The sequence below is a fragment of the Oryctolagus cuniculus genome, chromosome 17 (genome assembly GCF_051225735.1).
Source record: "Oryctolagus cuniculus isolate XC-2025 breed Fujian yellow rabbit chromosome 17, ASM5122573v1, whole genome shotgun sequence".
In the NCBI taxonomy this organism is placed as follows: Eukaryota; Metazoa; Chordata; class Mammalia; order Lagomorpha; family Leporidae; genus Oryctolagus; species Oryctolagus cuniculus.
In genome coordinates this window covers 66950619-66971526 of record NC_142883.1, presented here as the reverse complement: position 1 = coordinate 66971526, position 20908 = coordinate 66950619, and the positions used below count along the sequence as shown (strand labels likewise).

The 20908-nt window shown below is 45.0% G+C and overlaps 1 long non-coding RNA gene, 1 other non-coding gene and 1 pseudogene across 2 annotated transcripts in view; 2 read left to right on the top strand and 1 right to left on the bottom strand.

Moving 5' to 3' along the window:
• The window catches only part of LOC149121337 (uncharacterized), a 33489-nt gene extending 31821 nt beyond the window's left edge, over positions 1 to 1668 (bottom strand). Inside the window, exon 1 of the long non-coding RNA XR_016223727.1 lies at positions 1420 to 1668. This is a non-coding gene — a long non-coding RNA (uncharacterized LOC149121337). The remainder of the gene's footprint in view (positions 1 to 1419) is intronic.
• Positions 1 to 20908, top strand: part of LOC100347036 (uncharacterized) — an 876288-nt gene that overhangs the window by 132919 nt on the left and 722461 nt on the right. The window lies entirely within an intron of this gene.
• Positions 8591 to 13105, top strand: LOC149121336 (nuclear transcription factor Y subunit beta pseudogene; annotated as a pseudogene).

The window sequence follows — 20908 nt, the reverse complement described above, 5'->3', positions numbered from 1 at the left end:
ACTATTAGACATATGAAGCTGTAGTTAGTGTCCATGGATTTAAGTTCCATAATTTATTTGTTATAATTCCAGATATCACTTCTTTTTTTTTTTTTTTGACAGGCAGAGTTAGGGTCTTCCTTCCATTGGTTCACCCCCCAAATGGCCGCTAAGGCCAGCGCACTGCGCCAGTCCAAAGCCAGGAGCCAGGTGCCCCCTCGTGGGCTCCCATGTGGGTGCAGAGCCCAAGCACTTGGGCCATCCTCCACTGCCTTCCTGGGCCACAGAAGAAAGCTGGACTGGAAGAGGAGTAACTGGGACAGAATCGGCGCCCCAACAGGGACTAGAACCTGGGGTGCCAGCGCCACAGGTGGAGGATTAGCCTAGTGAGCCGCGGAACAGGCCCTGCATTTAGATTTTCAAGAGGCTTTGTTTTACATGTTTTACCCCAGTATTTAAGAGTTGTGGGAAGGAAGCAGATCAGACAATATAATGCCCTTTTTACAGATGAGAAACTAGCTCGTTACCCTGGACATAAGCTCTAGTATGTCAGTGGTAGGCTTAAGGCCTGAGCTGTCTGATTATGAAGAAAGGTTAGGATTTCTGAGGCAGTCTAAATAGTTGTTACACAAAAGGACTTCTGAACACTGGAAAATTTATGTATTTCTTAATAACCTGTTACTAGCTAGTTTAAAAGAGCTATAATGGCAACAGAAAAATAATTTTCATCTTCTGAAGCAAATTTTACTAATAATTCTGTGGCTATTTTAATGTGACACTGTTACATTTTTCTAGGTTTTGTCTATCAATATTAATAAGAAAATATACACCAGCACTGTGCTTCTATGAATTCTACATTTAACTCAATTGCCAAATTCACAATTAAGGTTATTACATTACAAGAGCTACTGCCTACTGGGTAGAAAAATATTAATTTCACACTTTAAATACTATAAAACTATTTGACAGCAGTGTTGGCCTGCCAATTGAATCCTTTCCTGTTTGAGCTGTAACAGCCCTATTGGCTGAAGAGCCCTAAAAGGGCATTAACAAACAGCTCTTAATTCAATCACATTTGCATTTTAACCTTTCGTAGGTACTCTGAAAGAAGTCTTTAGTACTGTAAAAGATATATGGGAAAAACAAAAAACAAATTATAATAAAGGTTAATTCTACATGTACATTTGTTCTGATTAGTGTACTGTAGGATAGGAGGGCAACAGATATCTGATATAAGCTCATTTACAAGAATTTGGGTTATTACATTTTCTGATACTCATTATTTCTGCAGATAATCACATACCACAGTAATATTTAAATATTATCACATTTTAAAAGCACAAGTCCTAATTCTTTGCTATTCTAAGATTAGAATCCTCTAAGAAATTGGATCTTATACATTATCCTGTAATATTATATATCTCTGTATTTACTACCTACCTACAAGAATTAAAAGTCTCTTCAGAGTCCAAAGCAGAACTTGGTTCTTCTTCCATTTTTATTACAATCTCCTGGAAAAAATTTTAAAAACACACTAAAATAATGGAGATTGCAAAGCAACGTTTCAGTTAAACAGCTGTGTAACAGTTCTATGCAGTATATTAGCCAAAATAAAATGTCCCCTTGCCCCTTCCCTAAATTATTTTCTGTACTTCTTTTAGGAAAAATACTCATCTTGAAGCCACAAGCACTCCTAATTTGCATAATAATGCTATCAATGTAATTACTAAGAAGAATAAATAAAGTATAATACAGGTTTTTTCCTTAAAAATTTATACATTTATAAAAATTGAGGAGGCAGAGGTGAACAGAAAGCAGATTTGGTAGAATAAAAATACTTTTACTAAAGAAACTTAAAATGCTAATCAATGCCAATATAATATATAATATATATTAAGTATAAATATAAGTTCTCAAAATACATATTTCAAAGTTTAGTTATGAAAAAATAGTTTCCCATGATTAAACAGATCATTCGTTCTTCAAAAAAATTATAAAACTGACAGAAAATCCTAAAATGCATAAAGCACTTAGTTACATGCTAGCATTTTCATAAAAGGGAGTTTTCTGTTGGTGAGCAAGGCTCCATGCTAACAGCTGGGACAGCCAAAGAAAAAACTCAGGAGAGAACAGACCCGGAAGGTTTTCCAGCTCCCATTTCTCCACCTGCTAGAAATGGAGGAGGCAGAGATGAACAGAAAGCAGATTTGGTAGGCGGTGGCCAGAAACAGATTTTAGGGCGGCAGGGGCGGCGTGGGGGCCGCGTCCACTAGCCAAGGGCAGCTGAGGGGCCGGGCGGGCCGAGCGCAGAGCCGCCCGCGCCCGCGCCTCCTGTCTGTCCTCTGGCAGCTTCCTGAGCCGCCGAGGCCGGCATCCTGCGCTGGGCTGGCGCCCTTCAGGTACATGATCCCGCAGTCCTCGGCCACCAGGACTCCAGGCTGCCGACGACGCAGCTGCGCGGGGCAGCGGGTCGGGGTCAGGGCGGCCGCGCCCGGCCCGGCCCGGGCCTCCCCCGCGGGCCTCGGGGATCCGGGGGTCCCCGCTCGGGCGAGGCGCGGGGCTCGGAGGAGGGGCGGGGGCTCTGGGGAGGGGCGGGGGGGCTCTGGGGAGGGGCGGGGGCCGTGTTGCAGCCCCTCGGGCCCCCGCAGGACGGGTCTGGCGATGGCTATGGTGACGGTGATGGTGTTCACGGTATTGGTGGTGATGATGATGATGGTGTTGATGGTGTTGGTGATGGACGTGTGTGGTGGTGGCGGCTGCAGAGCCCGGGCGCCCAGGGAAAGCCCAGAGTGGGCCAGCAGGGGGAGCCTGGGCGAGCGACAGTCCCCGCCCGCCTGCCCCCGCCTGGCCCCACCCCGGCCCCGCCCGCCCCGCCTCCCGCCCACCCTGCCTGCCCCGCCCGCCCCGCCCTGCCCCTCCTGGCCCCTCCCCGACCCGCCTCCCGCCCGCCCTGCCCCTCCTGGCCCCTCCCCGCCCCCCGCCCGCCCCACCTCCTGCCCGCCCTGCCCTCCTGGCCCCTCCCCGCCCGCTCACAGGAAGAGGTTCTCCAGGACTTAGTGGTAGTCTGGGCAGCTGCTGTCCTGGAGGAAGCTGGCGGCATAGACGATGATTGCGTTGAGGCCCTCGCTGTGGTAGCCTGTGAGGGCGGCCGTCGCTGGGCTCTGAACCACGCAGGCGCACTGAGGGTCTTCCGGGCCCAGCAGGGGGTCCGACCTCCAGGATGACCACGGGTGCCCGGGGGGGGGTCTCACCTCCGTGGGTGATCACGGGTACCCAGGGAGGGGGGGTCTCACCTCCGTGGGTGACCACAGGTACCCGGGGGGGGGGTCTGACCTCTGTGGGTACGGGGGGATCTCCCCTCCGTGGGTGACCACGTGGTAACCGGGGGCCAAACCTCCATGGGTGACCACGGGTACCAGGGTAGGGTCTCACCTCTGTGGGTGAACAGTGGTACGGGCGGGGGGAATATCCCCTCCGTGGGTGACCACGTGGTAACAGGGTGGCCTAACCTCCATGGTTGACCACGTGGTAACGGGGGGGCCTCACCTCTGTGGGTGACCACCTTCATGTACAGCCAGATCATGTGCAGGTCGATGCGGTGCTCCTGCTCCCTGATGATGACCGTGTGCCACAGGCGCCCGTTGGCCGCACCGCTGTCCTCTGCCGCGCCATCCCCAAACAGATCTGCGCTGTCCCCAGGCATGTTCTTGGCGGTGGCTACCGGGGTGTCACCTGGAAGAAGCACCCCTGGGGCTGGACGTGTCGGCCTCTCACAGCCGCCTTCATTCTCCCGACCTGGCTGCCTGTCCCCTTACAGGACCTGGCTCAAGTGCCACCTCCTCCAGAAAGCCGTCCGTGATTGCACCTCCCGTACACTTGACTCCTAACACTTCCTGGGTCTCTTCCCCTTTAACTGAAGCGAACAGCCAGAGGCCCAGGGGGTCACGGTGGGCTGCTCCCTGTCCCCCACCCCTCAGCAGAGCCACGTTTCTGATAGCGGGGGGGGGGGGGGAACTGGGGTCCACAGCTGTGCCACGGAAGACACAGTGCTGGGGGCGGAAGTCAGACCCAGCTCCCTTCCTGGTCACTCCCCAGGCCTGCAGTGCTGGGGCGGGAGCGCCAGTGGGGCCCAGGTCCCTGCGCATGCGCACCTTGGCAGCAGCGGTGAGGGCTCAAGTGCAGGGGCCCTGCACCTGCGTGGGTGACCCGGATGGAGCTCGGCACAGCCTGGCCCAGCGCCGGCCTTTTGGGAAGTGACCCAGCGTGCTCTCTCCCTCTCTCTAGCTCTGACTGCATTTCAAATAAATCAGAAGAAAAGCAAAAAAGAAAAAAATACACCTTAGAGGTTTACCCAAATATTTATGTTTTAATTGCTAACTTACAATATATCTGTCAAAAGTTCAGTGATTTAAAACATGAGAAAACAGAAATACCAAGAAGTATTCATGTCTCCTGCAATACTATCAAACATCTAGAAAAAATATTTACTTAAGAAACGGGAATATTCATCAAATAAAAGTTAGAACAAATTCACACCTATCTGTTTAAATTGTATAGAATAAAAATAAATTTACTGAAGAAACTATAAAAACACTTATCAATGCCCCAATGTAAAATATATGTCCTTACTGATAGAGATTTAATAGTCTAATTTTTAAATACACATTTCAACATTTAGTTATGAAAACACTGTATACTACTAAATATATCATGTGTTCCTCCTAACAAATGACAAAGATCAGAACCTGCGACGGGGAGGCCGCAGGGTGTCTGTGTCCGCGGACTGCGGGTGCAGGAGTCTCTGTGGGCTCCCTGCCAGGTAGCGGGGCGCCAGCGAACACCCGAACCCAGGAGCGCTAAGAGCCTCGGCCGAAACATCCCTCACCAGCCGTGGCACGGGCAGCCGGGGCTGAGGTGCCCCGAGGCAGAGCCTGCAGAGACGGGGCGCTGCCGGGACCCGCAGTGGGGACTCTGCGCCCCGGACCAGAGACCCAGGGCTTCTCCCGCCTGCCGGACGAGGGTCTGAGAGCGCGTGACCCGCCGTGCCGCCCGCACCCGCTCTCTAGGGCTGCCCGGGAGCTGAGGGCCGGGCCCCTGACCACCGGTGTCCGGGTGAGCCCGCAGAACCCTGCAGTCTTGGGGGCGGGAATCTCCACGTTTCCAGAAACGCACACGGGGACGTGGGTGCCGACGGTGATCCCGACTGGCCTGGGCCGGCGCTGTGCTGTCCCCCAAGTCCCCTCCACCCCGAGGCCTCAGCGTTTTCCAGAAGGCCACGCAGGTGGAGGCGGACACTGGAGCCACTGGGGCGCACCTGGAACAGCGGGCGCCGTGTGTGTAAGGACGGACAAGTGTACGTGTCCCTCAGTGACATCTGGAATGCTCCCTGGCTTCAGGGCTCGGCGAGATCGTGAAACACCCGACAGTCAGAACCAAAATGTCATTGTAGTTGTCACTGTCGCCGTGAGCTTCGGTGAGGCTTTGCCCCTGTGCTTCGCCGGGTTTGCAGGGTCGAGAAGGGGAGGGGAGAATCGTCATGAATTGATGAAGACGCTGACACTGGACGAAACAGACACGGACTTGGCTTCGCCTTCCTCCTTGTCCTCACGGGCACTGGGCAAGCAGGAACTCAGAAACAGCGTCTGTGCCAAGGGAATCCTGCTTCCTGTAAGGAGCCCTGGGATTCTCCATGTTTGAGAACACCGAGTACTAATCTGCAGGCACAGGGACCCATTTCCGGGGAGGCCTTGGCGCCCTCTCCCCTTCCCATGGCCCCCTCCCTTCCCCACGCCCCACCCCTTCCCCATGGCCTCTTTCCTTGCCCCACCCCTCCCCTTCCCCATGGCCCCCTCGCTTCCCCCACGGCCCCCCATTCCCACAGCCCCCTCCCTCTTCCTATGCCCCATCCCCTTCCCCCTTGCCCTTCTCACTTTCCCCCTGCCCCCTCACCTTCCCCACAGCCTTGGGGCAGGGGTTCTTTTCCTCCAAGACCCTTGTCCCTTGTCTTGCAGACTGAATCCACTTTTTACATTAAAATCTCTTCATTTTCTTGCAAACACTCACGAAGCAGAACTGCAAGGGCATGGGTAAGGTTTCCCACCAGCAGCACCCCCTCTCCCAGCCCTGAGGAACCAGGAGCCGGATTTTGGATGTTGAGCATACAGGGCCTGGTATGCGAGAGAGATCCAAAGACTGGGCTTGTTGCCAGCCTTGATCCTGTCTGCACTTGCTGTCTTCATAACCTGTGGGTGCGAGTTAACTCACAAAAGATTTTTTATACAGGATCTATAAAAATATTGATATTTTTCTAAAAAAATAAATGGAACCTTGTGTTGGCCAAAAAATGTAGATTTCTGCAGACATGAGCGTTTATTGTTTAAAGGTTGCATGCCACTGTGAATAACAGAAAACTCCTACCATCTGCCTCCTATATCTACAAGGCACCTGCTTCTCATATGGAATTGTTCAGAAATGACTAGTTCAGGCGAAGTGCAGCTGGGAACAAGTTTCCATGTTTTCTGGTGCCATGCCTGTAAGTCAGGCACCCGGGGCCTCCAGACACCACACGGGAACAAGATCCTCACCACACAAGAGGTAGCTTCACTCACTGCACAGTGTCCACCTCAAAAAAGAAAAGTTTTTAAATTGCTTTAAGATTTATTTATTTACACAGGGTTGGGGTGGGGGAGAGAGAGAGAGAATCTTGCATCTGTCAGGTCACTCCCCAAATGCCCACAGCAGCCAGGGTTGGGCCGAGAGCTCTACCCGGGACTTGCACGTGGGAGACACGGGTGGCTCATCACCGCCAGCTTCCTGGGTGCATTAGCAGGGAGCTGGAGTGGAAACAGAGGAACTGGGGCTTGAACCAGAACCCTGCTATGGGCCGCTGCCATCAGACACTACAGCCTAGCCTACGGGGCCAGGACACGCACCCCAGGATTTTTTCAGCTGCTGTCTTGACAACTTGTTACAGCCACCCTTGTGAAGTAATAATTAACTGCTTGTCTCTTAAACGTTCTGAGAAAGCACCAGAAACTGGGATGGAGGCCTGCTTTAAGCACAGCTCACTGACAATGCCAAGGCCGTACCTGGGACCCTCCTAACAGTCCCTGAGGCATGAGAGCTATCGAGTGTGATGAGTGACCTGCGTGAAGGTGCCCCAGGTGTTCCTACATTAGCTGCGGCTGCAGGGATCCCCTTCCATGGAGTTCTCACGTGTTTATAAGGACAGGAGGCTGAGAGAGAGGTTTTCCCTCCGCTGGGTCATTCCCCAGAGGGCTGCAATGGCAGTGCCAATCTGAAGCCAGCAGCCAGGAGCTTCCTCCAGGTCTCCCATGCGGGTGCAGGGGCCCAGGGACTTGGGACACCTTCTGCTGCTTTCCCAGGCCACAGCGGAGAGCTGGATCGGAAGTGGAGCAGCCGGGACATGAACTGGCACCCATGTGGGATGCCAGCACTGCAGGCGGCGGCTTTACCCACTGTGCCACAGCCCCAGCCCCTGATGTTTTTCCATAGAAATATTTTTTTCAGAAGTCTGAATGATAGCGGGGGTGGGTGCAGTCTTAAATGTGTAGTTACGCTTGCCCAATGGGATGTTGATTTTGCAAGAGGGAAGAAGCCCAAGGCATGTCATCTGAGCAGGCAGAAGCCCTCCTTAATCTTATTTTTCAGAATCTTTCCTGCAAGCTTTTCCCTTTTCTTGAGGGGAATCTCCCTGTGCTCTTTCCAAACTGCTATGAATGATTTAAGTGCTGAGCCTTGAGCCTACTGCCAAGCCTAGAGTACATCGGATCCAGATGCTGAGATAGCCCAGAATGGTCCAGCCTCTGTACCTCCCACACAGAACCACTAGAGGGCTATACTTGGGATGAGAAGGTGATGAAGGAACCATGGGGAACCAAGCACCTCAGGCGATGCCTCTGAAAGCAAACATTAAGCTATTTGCACTGGGTTGCAAACTCCAGGGCAGGAGTCCCCAGGGCAGGAAGCCATACTGGGAGTCCACAGCCCGCACTGCCTAATGTCCTGCGTGGGGTGCATTGATCACTGATTGTTGTAAATCCTGGGCTCCCAGCAGTCCCCTGTGGGTGCTCTGGGATTGTAGTTGTGCGGTGGGTGCAGCCTGTGTGTGCTGGGTGAGGTGTTCAGCTCAGCTTCAAGCTCCTGGCCACAGTGGTGCTACACCAGGCATAACTCAGGCCAGGTAAGAAAGGGCTGATACCAGGGGCCAGCACTGTGGCACAGCGGGTAAGGCCACCACCTGCCATATGGGATACAGGTTTGAGACCTGGTTACTCCACTTCTGATCCAGCTCCCTCTATGGCCTGGGCCCCTGCACCCCCGTGGGAGACCTGGAAGAAGCTCCCGGCTCCTGGCTTCAGCTTGGTCCAGCCCCAGCTGTTGTGGCCATCTGGGAAATAACCCAGCAGATGAGAGATTTCTCTCTCTCTCTCTGTAACTCTGCCTTTCAAATAAATCTGTTTTTAAAATCATAGGAAATAAAATCACTTTCATGGCAAAGAGAAAAAAATGAACATCAGAATCTGGTTTTAGACTGCAAATTCCTACAATGTAACTTCCAAATATCAGGATACATTCATTCTTGTAATATTTAAAGCTTAATAATTTAATGATTTATCCAATTTTATCTTATGATTTTAATCCACTCTGAACAACTCAGCGTGCCACTGGAGATTCCCACAGTGGTCCTGGTGAAGTCAAATAGTAATTACAGAACTTTCAGTGTAAAGATGAGATTATTTTTAATTATTGAGTAGAGTACTTACGTCTCCATACTTATATAATTATGCTACTCATTAAATGGTTACTGAAAGCTGAAGTGTAATTTTAGTGATAGCTACCTATTTTTCTGTACACATTTTACAGTTGACAGATTAGTCAAGAATGTTTCTCTTCAAGATCTTTACAGCTGTGCCAAAGTACTCAGGAGGATGGAAAATGGACTGTGTCCACTTAATAAACCTTTAACTCATTTTGCAAGGTACACTTTCAGGTTTTCTTTCTTCTTCCTCTTTTGTTTTCTCCTCAAAAAAAGGGTCAAAAAGATTCCTAGGATGGATTACAGCATGAGTAAATGGTGACTAAAAAAGCTAAATATTTATGATTTAATCCAGCTGTGTATTTGTTGTTGATTTCTTGAAAACTTAGGCAAGGTACACTTCACTTTATTTTTTAAAAATTAGCAGTATTATAATAAACCAGAAAGAACTAAAGTTTGCCTTTGTCTCTCTAAACGGAAATTTCCAACAACATATTCACACACTGCAGCCATTTCCTGTGAAATATTCCATAACCAGCACAGAATAAGCGCTATGGTATATATTTTAAATATGAGCCTTCTCTATCCTTAAAATTAAGGATTATGATTATTTACATCTCACCATTTCTTCTTAAAGCTTCTGTTTATCAAATCAAATATAAAATCCTTCAAATAATTGAAACTTGATCTTTAAAAGAAGAATTTTTATCTTGCTAAGAAATTATAAAATTACAAAGGTCTTTTCTGGTTTATAACTGCTACAAAATGAAAATATCAGATTAAATTTAACTTTCAAGGTACACGAGATGGCAATAAGGAAAAAAAAGCAGTTTTTTTTTTTTCAAAAACATACTAAATAAGGAGTATAATTTCACTAACCATATTAAAAAAGATTTCAGAGTCTGCTATATGGGAAAAAGGCAATAAAGTTTTGGAGTAGGAAAAACTGGTTTGTTTCCTCAATCCTCTGGTTGAAATTAATTATAGGAAATGTTTATGAAAACATCCGTGCCTCCCAGTTATAAATTCTTAATTTTAGTATGGATGATTCCAGACTTTTATTTTGGAAAGAAACTGTTGGAGTATTGAAAGGTTTACAAAAGAACAGACAGAACTTGTAATTCTGGAAAATTGTACATACAATGGGCTACATCCTGTAGAGTTTTCATTTGTGTGAAACATTTGGAGGGGATTAATACTGGTAACCAGGAGAAATCAAAGAGAGACAGAAAGCTCCATATTTCATCTAAGCTGTTACATGATAAAAACGTATGTTAGAGAAAGCAGGACAAATGCCATGTTGAATACTTATGACCAAGAAGTGACCTATCCCCACCCATGCAGTTAAGAAAAAAATTCTATGTTGCATGTACCCTGTGAAATGTCCTATTGCCTAACCACATCCTAGCTTAAAGACAGCCAGTTCCTCTGTAACCTTGCCAATTCCAAGAAATGTCATTAGCTCATGCAAACATAGTTGAAAACCCCTACTTATTACACCAGAAAATTGTAACCGAACCCTGCCACCTACATTGTGATTTTGCCCCATATAAGTCTTGCTAGACAGGGAACCAGCAACACAGTGTGGCTCCCAAGTCTGTACTGTGTCCCTGGCTGGTCAGTCTGCGACTCATCAATAAAGTTCTACCCAAATTCAGTCTCTGAGTGGTACTCTCCCCATTCCCCATAACACATTTGGTGACACAAGAGAATACCAACTAATAATTACAAACAAAGGCTGCTTTACCTCTGAATCTAATTTCTAGGTAAGCAAAATAAAATAAGTAATGATTTTATCAAGGATTTAAATAAACGTAATGATAATACATTCACCAGAACATATGTGTAGTGTTGCCCAAAAATAACAATAATTGGTGCGAGGGAGTTTACTATGATGCTTTTCATTGCTATTCTGATTTTGAACTAAGTTGCCAGGCAGCCATAACTGTAACAAGAATGCTCAGGATGTTTTCCAATCATACTTTACCTAAGGAGCTTTAAATGATCAAACAGTATCAATATCTAAAAATGTTTTAAGCTAACACATTTCATTTGTTTGAGTAATAATGTAACTAACAGTAAGTTTCTAGGATACAACTGTAATTTTAGAGGTATATCAATAAGTAATGTAAACTAGCCTCTAAAATAATCTGGATATGGTTCTTTATGCATTTTAAATACATGCATAAATAATATATACTATACGTATTAGATGTCACCATATATGTAAAAACACAATACATTTTCTATCTAAAGAAACAGTTCACCAATTACTTAGGGCAAGAAAAGTTTGAAATATACATAATGTTAACTGTTAAACAATGTTACAAAATGAATTTATAACATTCATAATTGAAGTGTATTAGCTAATTTGAAAAATACATGTTAGTAAATTGTCTTGGCTTAAATAAGAATAGAAAACACAGTATTTTACAAGTCATTTCTAACATGCTTTTAACAGAGTGAATGACATTCAGACTCCTCTTCTTAAGTTTAGCTCAGGGCATCTACAGGTTTTATCAGTGCAGTTTGAAATCATGGTAAAGGAAGGTACACAATAGGTTTCTGCAGTCTGTTTTATGCACAAACATCTGTCTGCTTCTAGGTTAAGCTAAAAAACAGCTAGAACAACACTATACAATAAGAGCACCTACTCAAACGTGCCTTCAGTTTACATCTGAAAACACTGGGTGTTACACATCACTTCACACTAGCTATGAATTCTGAAATCTAATAGAAAAATAAGACATAGTCTCTGAACTGTTAGAGGATCATCACCAATTATGTATGATAAGTAACAATTCGAAGAAAAAAATGACTTGGTTCAAACGAAGAGGAAAACAGTCACAGGTGGGTGGTGTAAAGATCCTTAAGGATTTCCGTCCTTTAATTAAATTAACTACAGTGTTTTAGTTAAAACCGTCCCAGCACCATCCCCGCAGCCAATGCCGCCTTGGCCTGGGCACTACCCTCCCACCCGCCCGCCCGGACCTGGACCTGGGCCGGGCCGGCGCCTGCGAGGCCGCAGCGCGGCTCTTTGTGCGCCGAACGAGGAGGGCGGTACGCGGGCCAGGCCGCCTCCCGCTCACCACCCTTGAACTCCGAGTCCGAGGCAGAAGAGGGCTGCCGGCGGGGCACGGTCGGGGTCTCTCTCGGTGGCGCCCTGGGCCGGCTCCATTTTGTGCGGGGAGCAGGCCGGCTAGCGGGGGAGGCGGCCCGGGTCCCCGCCGCCGCCCCGACCCTGCCCCCTCGGCTTCTGCAGCCGCGCGGGCCCCGCGGAGCACCCCCGACCGCCGGCTCCTGGGTCCGCGGGGTCCTGGCCGAGTCCGGCCTCCTTGTCCGCCTGCGCACCCCGGTGCCGCGCGGAGGGCGGGAGACGAGCGTTGGGTGCCAGGTCCGGGCTGGCTGGGCCATCGGGTGTCCGCGCAGCACGAACGATGCTGACAGGTCGGCGGGCTCGGCCTCGGGCCCGGGAGGCAGGAATGGCGTTGGTGTCCTGCAGTCTGGTTTGCACGTAAAGAATGCAGTCATCTGGTGGCTTGTGGTCCCTGGACTTGCCCCGAAGGTGGGAAGGAAGCCGTTCGGATTGCACTAAGGTTTTGATCATCGCTGGTGGGAGGCAGGAGGATAGGCAGGGGCTTATGGAGCAGTAGTCTGGGAGAACAAAGAATTCCAGAGCACTCGCAAATCGTTATCTCACCCGAAGTATTAGAACAAGATGCTTTAAACATGGGTTGGAATTGAGCAAAGATTAGACACCTTTTTAAAAAGGTGCTCTGAGCACCACTGACACCACGGTTCTGACAGTATTTCATGACAATGGACGGTGACAGTTCTACCACAGATGCTTCTCAAGAAGAAATATATCTTCCAGTTGCAAATGTGGCTAGGATAATGAAGAATGCCACACCTCAAACAGGAAAGATTGCAACAGATGCCAAAGAATGTATTCAAGAATGTGTGAGTTCTTAGCTTTACAGCATCTGAAACAAGTGAAAGAGAAACAGAGGACGATCAATGGAGAAGACATTCTCTTTGCCATGTCCACCTTGGGCTTTGCCAGTTATGTGGAACCTCTGAAATTGTACCTTCAGAAATTCAGAGAGGGTATGAAAGGAAAGAAAGGATTTGGTGGAGCAGTCACAGCTACAGAAGGACTAAGAGAAGAGCTTACTTACAGAGGAGGCATTCACTAACCAGTTACCAGCTGGCTTAATAACTGCGGATGGTCAGCACACAATGTTATGGTTTATACAACATCATATCAACAGCTTTCTGGTGTTCAACAAATTCAGTTTTCATGATCTGCAGAAATGATGGATGGAAGTGTAGAGAAGCAAGAGTCTGTGATTCTGGAACAGACATCAGAAGAAAATGACGTGAAAAAATGTCTCTTTGCACATTAAATAGGTGTAATGTAGTTTCCTGATGCTTGACTAATTGAGGTGTTAATTCTGACTTGAGAATCTTTTTCATGAATGATTTTAAAGAAAAATTTGGAATTTAAAGGTATTAAAATATTTTTGTTTTGTATGAGAAAAAATGATAAAATCCCTAATTAAGTGAATGACTTTAAGAAATCTATGAGAAAAGTATATTCTTATGCTGACTTAAACACATCACTAGTGAAAAGAGGGACATCACCTCATTTTAGGAATCAGAGTAACCGTAAACCTTCATAGGCTAACTATTTATGCTAAAATTTCAGCAGTACCCATTAGATTTTAAGAGTCAGATGGTCAAGATGTGAAATTTGTGAATTTTGTAATTTCCCATTGAGTGTATTAGTTTATCTGCATTCTAATGTTTTAGTGTTCATAATTAGTTGTCTAACATTTTAAATTTTTCTCTTTTAGATGAAGAAAGGTCAGATATAAAACAGAAATCTAGTGAACTATTTTAAATAAAAAACACTTTTGGGTAGGCCATTTTAATTTTAGAAGATACCTTGTAATTCCTTTTAAATAATAAACAGAATTAGTTTTTTATTTTTTATTTTTATTTTTTGACAGGCAGAGTGGACAGTGAGAGAGAGACAGAGAGAAAGGTCTTCCTTTGCCGTTGGTTCACCCTCCAATGGCCGCCGCGGCCGGCACACCGCGCTGATCCAATGGCAGGAGCCAGGAGCCAGGTGCTTTTCCTGGTCTCCCATGGGGTGCAGGGCCCAAGCACCTGGGCCATCCTCCACTGCACTCCCTGGCCACAGCAGAGGGCTGGCCTGGAAGAGGGGCAACCGGGACAGAATCCGGCGCCCCGACCGGGACTAGAACCTGGTGTGCCGGCGCCGCTAGGCGGAGGATTAGCCTAGTGAGCCGCGGCGCTGGCCAGAATTAGTTTTTTAAAAAAGACAGCAGGCTGACATCAGCAAAAAGTGTCAGAGTATGAAACTCCAAGTACTTGCCCTCCCATAGAAACACTGAAAGACAAGCAATTAATCAAGCAAACTGTGTCAAAACTCTGAGAAACAGTCAAAGATTTAAAAAAGTCTAATGAATATAGAATCAAGAAAAAGAGAACTTGGAAATTCTGTGGCATTTTTTACTTGCCCTTAGCTCACCCTCTCCCTTGGCTGTAGCAGTCTTCAAGAGGGAAGCTCACACACCCAGCTTGGGAGTCTGGTACCTGGTTCCGGACAGAGCACAGCAGATCATTTTGTAAGTTGTTGTGCACATCTGCTTGAACCTGGTCAGGGGCAACCTGAAGGAGTAACCAAAAAGGCATTTCTCTTTGTTTAGGCAACTTAGAAGAAAGCATCAGGCATTACTGGAACATACTGCAAGGCAAACTAAGAGCCCAAGGATGCCTGGGGCAAAAGATTGCAAGTGAAACACAAAATAGACCAACCCAATGCCTGGGAGCAAAAGCTAGTGAGAGTTTCTCTGGGAAATTAGGACATTCAAAAGGACTCATATACGTGGGAGAATGCAGAAGGCCATGTGCCTTTCAGAGGAATATGCATGATCAGAAAGAAACAGAGAAGACAGCTTCCCCAGCAGGAAGGAGTGCAAGCCTGAGCAAATGTTTAAGGACTCTGGCAGCACAGCCTACAAAGACATGGTGCCACTTGGTTTTCCAGTACAAGGGTTTTGTTGTTGTTGTGATTGCTGTTGCTCTTAATAGCTCCTGACATTCAAGAATATCTCTGTTAAACACAAGAAACAATGACCTCAGTCACTACATATCACAATGAGTAAGTATTTTCAAAAATAGTTTGGGAAGTCACTAACAAATGGACTACTATGCTCTTCAACAACTCTGCCCAACACTATAAATGATCAGATCTGTGTGAATACAGGGTCTTCAAGAACTTCATATTATGTGAAGAACTATTGATGGATTTAAACGTTTTTGCACTACAATGGAATTACCTTTTAATTCACTTTTTCCAGAAACTTTTCAAGTCCCCCTGTATGTATATAGACAACACCAGCAATGGGCCCTGCACCTGCATGGGAAACCAGGAGGAAGCACCTGCCTCCTGGCTTCAGATTGGCGTGGCGCACCAGCCCCAGAGTGCTGGCCATGGCGGCCATTTGGGAGGTGAACCAACAGAAGGAAGAACTTTCTCTCTGTCTCTCTCTCTCTCACTGTCTAACTCTGCCTGTCCAAAAAAAAAAAAAAAAAAAAAAAAGAAAGAAAAGAAAAGAAAAGAAAACATCAGCAAACAAAATAAGAATGTGTAAATAAATCAATTGAATATGGGATATTCTGCAGTACAGATAATATGTTAGAACACAAAGTAAGCGTCTATGTATTTCAGAGAAGGTTGGAAGCAGCATTCAGGGTGGTATGGGCACAGTCAGTATCAATGTATTTCTTTTTTTTTTTAAAGATTTATTTATTTATTTAAAAGTCAGAGTTACACAGAGAGAGGAGAGGCAGAGAGAGAGAGAGAGTCTTTCATCTGCTGGTTCACTCCCCAATTGGCTGCAATGGCCAGAGCTGCGCTGATCCGAAGCCAGGAGCCAGGGGACTCCTCCAGGTCTCCCACATGTGTGCAGGGGCCCAAGGACCTGGGGCATCCTCCACTGCCTTCCCAGGCCACAGCAGAGAGCTGAATCAGAAGCAGAGGAGCCAGGACTCGAATCGGTGCCCATATGGGATGCAGGCACTCCAGGCCACAGCACCGGCCCCCAATATCAATATATTTCAAAGACTGAAATCTTACAAACTATCATTTCTGACCCTAAGAAAATAAGAAATCAATGACAAATGAAAAGTGGAAAATTCTGAAATATAATACAAATATGTCCAGCACAGATAAACAGATGGACAATGGATGGATAGATGCACAGATGTACACAAATACAGATACATACACATACACATACAGTGGTTTAAGATTTTAAGGAGCATAAAAATGCTTTGAATGATCCCTGGTTCAACTTTAAAGGTTTTTCCACACCCCCAAGCAAAAACATTACTGAAATGGTAAAATTAAACTGTCACATTCAGTTTACAAAAACCAGGAAGCAGGACCATCATGATTAAAAGCTAAGGCACAGGCAAGATGGATCTAAACACATGCTTGAGGAGAACATTTGGCCTAGCAGTTGAGACAGAGGTTGGGATATCTGCATCTCAAAACAAAGTGGTGGGGTTTGGGTTCTAGTTCCATTCTCACTTACAATTTTGTGTTGGTGCACACCCTGGGACACAACAGGTGATGGCTGAAGTGGTTATATACTTGCCATCCATGTGGGAGACCTGGATGCAGTTCCTGGTCTCTGGCTTCTGTGGGCATTTTGAAAGTGAACCAGTAAAAAGGGGCTTTCTCTGTCTCTTTCTCTGACTGCCTCTCTAATAAAATTTAAAAAAACATTTTCTTCAATTTCCCCAAAATTAAGACAATTAGTAGTTTATATGACAAAATGGAATTAGGAATAATAAAGGACATAAATGTATATAAAGTGCTTAGTGTAGTATGTAGTACAATGTAAGTCCTCAATAAAGCTATCATTTTTATGAGCATTTTACTCAATATATTTATAATATTTGTTCCAATGAAAGAATAAAAGATAAAGACTCTAAGTCCTGTATGAACAGAATATATTTACTCCTTAAACACCTAAAATCATTAAACATTTCCACTTCTTTATTCCTAGTAAATAAAAGGCATTATTTCTGATACTTTAATGACCAAAACTTTATTTTGTGCATTACACAAGGATGATGTGCCAAACTTGTGTGTCCTTGTAACATCACTCCTGTCAGTGGCCATACTAAACATCAAAAATGACACAAAGGAAGAGAATGGAAAATGATACAGCAAATTTAATAAAATTGAAATTTAAGACATTAACTCATCAAATTAGTGAGCTTAATACACACACACACATATATATGTATATGTATTATATGTTTCTTGGAATTGACAAAATACAGATAAAGAACTAAAACTACATTCCATCTAGTAGTCAACACAACATATACTACAGTACATAATATTACATATACACCAGAATAGTACAATAAAATTTATGAGAAAAATTCATTCATGATTCTGTAACTAAATGGAAAAAGGACTAATTTAAAGATAATTGTAAATAGAACTACCTAATTTAAATTAACATCTAATAACAGAAAAGTAAATATTCCTGTCATGACTATCATTTCTCCTTGTACTCCATGGATATCAAAACTGTTTTAAATCTCAGGAGAAAGAGAGAGAAAAAGAGAGAGAAAGGGAGGGAGGGAGGATTGGTCTTGAATCTACTGGTTCACTTCCTGGTGGCATTACCCAATGGATAGAAGATTCTCATTCATTCTCTCTCTCTCTCTGCCTCTCCCTCTCTGTTCATAGCCATGCCTTTCAAATAAATAAATCTTTATATATATATATATATTTATAAATTTTTCTCCTTAAGATACACAAAATATATGATGTTGAATCAAAATCAAAGGGATCACTGTTCAGGCTCAGTTTTTAAGGATTTGTAAAAAAGATTTATTTATTTGAGAGGTAGCATTACAGAGAGAAGAAAAGACAGAGAAAGGTATTCCATCTGCTGGTTCCAAAGGCAGGAACTTGAGCTTCCTCAGGGTCTCCCACTTGGGTGCAGGGGTCTGAGCACTTGGGCCATCATCAGTGGCTTTCCCAGCCCATAAGCAGAGAGCTTAGTTAGAAGTGCAGCTGGACATGGACCAGCTCAGCCTACTGCACCAGCCATGCAATTACTGTTTTCAAGGCAGAGTATTCTGCTGAATTCTTCTTATGAGGCCAGTGTTACTCCAATACCAAAACCAGACAAAGACATAATATGAAAAGTAAACTTAGACCAATTTTCCTGATATACACAGAAGTAGAAATTCTCAACAAAATGTTAGCAAACTGAGTCCAATGCTACATCAAAAAGATCAGACACAGAATGAAGAACAAACACCATATGTTCATCTCAATAGATGCAGAGAAATCATATGCTATGATTCAGCATTCATTCATTATAAAAAACTCTCAAAAATTAGTTATACAAGGAGCATTTCTCAAAATGATACAGCTACAAGTGTGTATACATATATGTATATGACAAACCAACAAGTATCATGCTGAATTCATAAAACTTGAAAGCATTTTCTGTCAGATCTAGAACAAGAATAGGATGTCCAATTTTTACCACTCTTACTTGATATAGTGTTTAAAGTATTAGCATGAGCAATTACAGAATTAAAGAAACAATGAGCTTCACAACCCATAAAAGAGAAAATCAAAATAGCCATGTTTGCAGATGACATGATTCAGTACACGTGCCTCACATTAAAACTGTTAACCATCAACTCTAATGGAAATAGGTCCTTTAAGTCACTCAACTTCCTTCAAAGGAAGAGAATGATAATAAGTGTGTCTTGGAGTCAGTTTAGGAAACCAAACTTGGACTCCAAAATGATATGCTTGGACACAAAAATATTTATGTAGACAGCAGCACAGCATCACCTAAAGACTGGTATGGCTCACTTTGAAAATTCCATGGTGTCCTGTCACCATGGTAACATGGTGAATGACATCATCCTGCTATTCCAACTGTCACTCTCTTGAGCTGAAAGGTTCAAACTTGAGTGCAGTGGTAACGTGTGTATCGTCATATCCAGAGTGGTCCAAGATGGGAAATCTCAACTGCTGTCCAGCAGGTAGGTTCACACTGACTTTCACAATGATGTTTCTTCCAATGGGCCACTTCTGTTTAATACACTTTCCCCATGGACTTTCATTTCCCCCATTCCAGGCTGTCTACAGATTTCTAAATGCATTTGTCATTTGTATTACTCAATTTCTACTTTTGATGCTGCTATTAAGTTTGTTTCAAAATATTTCCTAAATTTTGAAAAATACATTATTCCTAATGCCGAGTTTGTTCACAACTTATTCAGAAAATGAATGAAAGAAACTCACACTACTGTCATCAGGTCAGGTAAAATTAAGACCAAACACATAAGACATCACACAAAAAGGAACTTTGAAGCCAATTTCTTCTGTCTGTAGAGTTCACCATCTGAGACCAAGACTGTAAGAACAGTTTGAATCCAAATAATTTTTGTCACATTGGAAAGAGATTGGGATTTCAGGGAGGGTTTCCATGAGGTGAATAAGCACATGAAACCTGTTGTTTGGGGATTGTCAGGAAAACAGGAAGGAGGGACCGTGCTGTTGGTCACTGGGACAGACATCTGAAGACAGAGAGAAGAGGGTCTTCCTGAGGGTCCTCAGGCAGAATCACAGGTTGTATGGGGGCAAGTATGACGATGAATGAGCCTTGCCAGTGGGAGAGGGAACTGTGTATGCTGTCCCTGCAGGGTCTAGGGAGAGCTGAAGAGTTCCTAGGGACTGGGTTTTGGTGAAGGAAGTCATGGGCATGAAGGTGGGCACACAGAGTTGGTACAGACACTGTCTTTTTATCAGACAGAGATTTTAGACTGCTCAGCCACTTTCTATGAAGTGTAAGTACTAGGTTTTTTGTGACATTAAAAAATACACATGAGACAGGGTAAACTATAAAGAAAGAAGACCCATAAGCTCAATATTCTCAAGTCCAGATTTCAAAGATCAGATACCCTTATAAAATGTCCATATTGTGTCCTATCATCATGGAAAATTAGAAGAGCAAGCAGAGTCACACAGAAGAGACACAGGAAGAGGGGTCAGCCTTATGTTCTAATGAACCTCCCCACTATTAACCAGTTCAGTACCGAGAGAGCCACATGAATTCCCTGCAACAATCTGATCCCAAATTCCCCATCCCCCAGTACCACAACAATGGAATGGCCCCATTTTGGGTGAATTTCTGTTCAGTGTTCATGCAGCATTGGCCATGGCAGAGAAGTCAATGCTTGGCTCACCCTCACATGGCAGTTGCTCTGGGATGTCCTGAGTTTTGACCCAGCTTTAAAATCAAACACACCACTGGCCCTGTGGGAACATCTGGCCATGGAGAAAGCTGAGCCAATAATAGTGTGAAGATGCTGGGCCATGATGGGCATAAGTTTGGGTTTCTCCAGACCATCAGAGAGGATGTCCTGGAGGAAAGCATCATATTTTAAGTCAGGAATAGAAACCTGTTAGAAACTTAAAATAGAAACCTATTTTAAGTCAGGAAGGCATCTGAGTCAGGATTTCTCTTGTCTCCAGGACTTTGCCCCGAGCAAGACTATTCCTGAGGAAATCCTGCCCTGGAAGATGTCAGAAAGCCACTTAGAGTTCTTAGTCCAGGGTTCTAGTGGAGATATTCATGGTCCTCTATCCTTTAGGGAACCAATGATGAGATTGTCCCAGATCCATAACTTATCAGTGTTATGAATGTGGACAACTCACAGACAATGCATAATTTTCAATTTGCTTCATAGTAAATCACATGAAATAGGCTCTGATCTGCCCATGGCTTGGGGCTATGTGGGGAACATAGGAATGACTGAGATCGTCCATGAACTGTAAAGCTTCCTACACATCAAAAGGAAGGAGAGTAATTTCTATCCTCTCCTCCTCTGTGGTCAGTTATCCTCCCTGCATTCAATCACTACCAGGTGGTCAGCTTGTGCTTCCAGGCATTTGAAGATCGAAGAATTTCAGACAATCAGGCTTGATGTAGATTCATTTGTTCTTAATCACTTGAGCTCAAACACAACACGGAGGGCCATATAAATATTTCCACATCTCAAAAC